Source organism: Pteropus medius, unplaced genomic scaffold (assembly GCF_902729225.1).
Source record: "Pteropus medius unplaced genomic scaffold, Ma_sr-lr_union100, whole genome shotgun sequence".
Taxonomy (NCBI): Eukaryota; Metazoa; Chordata; class Mammalia; order Chiroptera; family Pteropodidae; genus Pteropus; species Pteropus medius.
The window spans coordinates 733,761-737,952 of record NW_024350326.1 but is presented as its reverse complement, the minus strand read 5'-3'; the positions used below and the strand labels follow the sequence as shown (position 1 = coordinate 737,952).

Here is a 4,192-nt window from a genome sequence, read left to right as displayed (position 1 = left end):
TAAAAACAGAACGCCAAAATAAGAGGCAGCAAGCATTTATCTGAGATCACAGAATTGCCATCCAGGGGCTCAGATTCAGGCAGAAACCCAGATCGTGTCCCGATTGCGGGGTGAAGGCGAGAGGTTCTTATGACAGAAAAAAAAAGAGAGAGAATTAATTACGTGAACGGAAGAAGGACGAAGGTCACCTCCAGAGGTGCCAGCCTGTGGCTCTACGTGGCTGGTTACTGATTCTAAACAGCATCCATAACCATCGGCCCCCGCGGCCCCTGCTCTCCCGGCAGATTTACACAGCGTTGTTTGTAAGGCGACGTCGGCTTGGCCCAGCCCAAGGCTTATTTTTGCCCCGTTCGAATATTCCAAAGTTTGAGGAGTGAAAAGACACGCAAGGCCCTTCCTCTGGCTCTGGCTCTGTTTGACGACAGTCCGTGAAAGGGACATGTTTTCCGCCCCCTCTGGCTGTGGAGAAAAATGCCTCGCATTCCCTTTGGGTCTCGGTCCCGTAGACAGCTCCCGAGCCAAGTGCAGACCGCAGACGCATCCGGCCTGCTTCCCGGAGTCTGGGCGTTTGTAAAACAGTCGTGGTGGGAACTCTGGACATGAGCTCTGCCCGCTTGACCCGCCCTCTGCTGTGCGAGGCCGTGTTGCCAACCGCAGGCCCTGTGCTGCGCAGCGGATAAGTCTGAACTCAGGCCTCTCCCGTAACTGAATTTACACCTGTTGAATAGAGACGCTCGATTTGCCTCTCGCCCACCCCCGCTTGCAATCACTATTTTAGATACTTTGCAGGTGCGTAACCACCCAGCAGACGTCCTTCTGGGGCTGGCTTATTTCACTTAGCATGATGTCCCTGGGTTCATCCATGGCGTCACATATGGCAGAGTTTCCCTCTTTTTTTTTAAGGCCAAATAATATTTCATGGCATAAATATTCTCGATCCATGTACCCGTCGATGGACCCTTGGGTCGTTTCCACATCTTGGCTGTTGGGACTAATACTGCCATGACCGTGAGTGTACGAAGAAATGTTTCTTCTTGAAGACCCTGATGTCAGCTCTTTGGGATAAATACCCAGAAGTGGGATTTATGAGATCATATGGTAGTTCCGTTTTTAACGTTTTGGGAAACCTCAATACTGTTTTCTGTAGTGGCCGCATTTTCTACTCTCGCGATCAATGAACAAGGGTTCCAATTTCTCCGTATCCTCATCAGCAGTTTTTAACTTTTTTTTTTGACAATAGTCATCCTAACAGGTGTGAGGCGAGATCTCATTGTGCTTTTGATTTCCATTTCCTTATTGATTAGTGACGTTAATCATCTTTTCATATACCTGGTCACCATTTCCATGTCTTCTTTGGAGAAATGTCTATTCAGGTATTTTGCCCATTTAAAAATTATAATGTTTAATAATTTATTATTATTATTATTATTTTGCTACTGAGTTGAAGGAGTTCTTTATATAGTTTGGATATTAACCCCGATCAGTTATATGGTCTGCAAATATCTTCTCGAACTCCATAGGTTCCTTTCCACTGTTGACTTTTTTCCTTTGCTGTGTAGAAGCTTCTCGGTTTGGTGTTCTACTTTTTTTGTGCTTCCGTTTGTGCTTCTGTGACCTGTGTTTTTAGTGTCGACCCCAAGAAATCATTGCCGAGATCAGTGTCACCAAGATTCCTCTCCGTTTTCTTCTAGGACTTTTGCAGTTTAAGGTCGTCTGTTTAAGTCTTCGGTCTATTTTGAGTTGATTTCTGTGTACGGTGTGAGGTAAAGGCCCCGTTTCATTCTTTGGCGTGCGGATGTCCAGTTTTCACATCACCATTTCTGAAGAGACTATCCTTTTCCCCTTGTGTATTCCTGGTGCCCTTCTAGGCATGGGTTTATTTTTCTGGGCTCTCCGTTCTGAGCATTTACTTTTTAATTGACCACCGGCATTGAAAGATGAGATTTCGAGCTTCTCTTGAAAAGGCCCGGACATTCGACATCAGTCAGCATTGTATCGGCATTTCTGCCTGGCCATAATCCATCATCAGGAGGCTCCAAGTGGCCACCGCCCTGGGGGACTTCTGTGGGTTTCGCTGGCCCATACCCACTCAGCTTCCCTCATTTACGTTATCTGCTTGGCCCCAGGACGTGGAAGAGTGGAAGGAAAAAAAATGGAGACACAGAAAGACCTGGATATAAAGACATCAGAAGTAAAGCGAGTTCCAAAGAACAGCAGTCATAGTCACGCATCGCCGTCATTGTCATGGAGAGGGCTTACATAGATACCCATCTGGAGACCACAGGTAGAGTTCTCATTTTGTTCTAGGCCCTGTTCTACATTCTTCACAAATGTCGACACACTTAATCTCCTCGACATCCTACGCAATCGGAACTATTATCATCCCCGTGGTACAGGTGAAAAAAAATGGGGTACGGAGAAGCTAAAAAGAGTCCTTTCCAAGGCCACACGGTAAGAAATAGACAAGTTTGAATCCAGCGGGAGTTGCACGAATGTCTGTTTGCGTAGGGTCATTTCTACTTGAGTGTTTGAATGGGTGTGATTTCCACATGGTGCAAAAATATATTATGTTTTTAAACAGGTGTAAAAATGATGACGTCGGACCCCTTCTGTCTTGCCCTTGACCCTTCTTTAAAACACAACGACTGGAATACATTTCTCGGATCGTCACGTAAGCAGCAAATGCAAAGATGCATTTTTGTTTCCCTCTTGTCTTTAGCTACGGGGTTGGGCTCCTCGCAAAGCAATGCGTCTCTCAGTGTTCAGGACACTTGGTTAATTCTTTTAAGTTCTTTTATAAACACCAGAGACCTGTCATGCCTGGTTGGCTCCCAGGTTTGTGAAACACTGTTTGGATAATTACATACATTATAAAACAATGGCTGGTGTGAAAATTGTGGATGATTCATAATTATGTTGACGATTGTAAAGCTTTCTGCTGGGAAGTCTCTGAGTGGGAGAACTCAGTAGGAGGCACCTTCCCCCTCCCCCGCTCCCCCCTCCCCCCACCGCCCCTGCTGCCCAAGGGAACTAGTTGTTCATTTCGTGGTGATTAGAGCTGGCCAGAAAAAGAACATTGAAAACAGAGCAAATAAGATCGAGTGAAAAATGTCCTAAGGAGATCAAGGACAGCGATATATACTGAGCACTTCAGATGTGCCAGACGCATTTTTTTTTTCTATTTTGACATTTTATTTTGAAATAGTTCAAGACGCACAAGGAGTTGCAAAACAGTCAGAGAGTTCTCACACAGCCCTCGCCCAGTTTTCTGCCAGCGATACGTGTTTCGCAACCACATTTCATTGTCCAAACTAGAAAACTGACATCGTGACAATGAGATTGAGTCGGGTTAATGATCTTATCTTAATCTCATCATTTATCTCTCTCTCGTTTTCTCCTGTCACCACGGTTCGAATACAGAACTGTTTAATCGCCACGAAGAAATTCTCTCGCGTATCCCATAATAATCACGCCCTTCCCCGAACCTTAAACCCTGACGACCACTGGTTTATTCTGCATCATTATAATTCTGTTAACTTGAGAACGTTAGGAAAAAATGAGGTCATAAGCAGGTAACCCTTTGAGATTAGGGCTGTTGTTTTTTTCTCCCATTCAGAATCATGCCCTGGAAACCCATCCAAGTTGTCACAGGTATCAGTTGTTTATTCCTTCGGTAAGCATTAAAAAATCCTTGCGTACGTACTTGCTATCATTTGCAAAAGCCTGAAGGTTATAGGTTCTGTTAATAATTCTATTTACAGATGAGAAAATCGAGGGTGGAATGGATTGACTCCAGGGTCACTAACAGAGAGAGGGAAAAAAACCCACACTCAGTACTAAAGAAACAATGATCGTTTATTTTCCTTTTATATAATGAAAGACTCCCTGATCCCACTTACAGACATATATTCAAAAGAACTGAAGTAGGATCTCAAAGAGACATGTGCACACCCATGTTCATAGTAGCACTATTCACAACAGGCGAAAGGCCAAAACAACCCAAGTGTCCGTCAGCGGATGAATGGATAAACAAAACGTGGTCTCTGATACGGCGAAATATTATTCAGTTTTAAAAAGGAAGGAAATTGTGAAGCATGATACAATGTGGATGCAATTCGAGGACATTATGCAAAGTGAAACGAGGTGTTCACAGGACACGTACTGTATGATTTTGCTTACATGTGGTATCTAA

The 4,192-nt window shown here is 44.3% G+C and overlaps 1 long non-coding RNA gene across 1 annotated transcript; it reads left to right on the top strand.

Annotated features, from left to right (window-relative positions):
• Positions 1-1,481: 1,481 nt before the first annotated feature.
• Positions 1,482-2,899, top strand: LOC120584038 (uncharacterized). Its single transcript, XR_005647935.1, has 3 exons — positions 1,482-2,284; positions 2,397-2,451; positions 2,582-2,899. It is a non-coding gene; the product is annotated as an uncharacterized LOC120584038 (long non-coding RNA).
• The last annotated feature ends 1,293 nt before the right edge of the window (positions 2,900-4,192 follow it).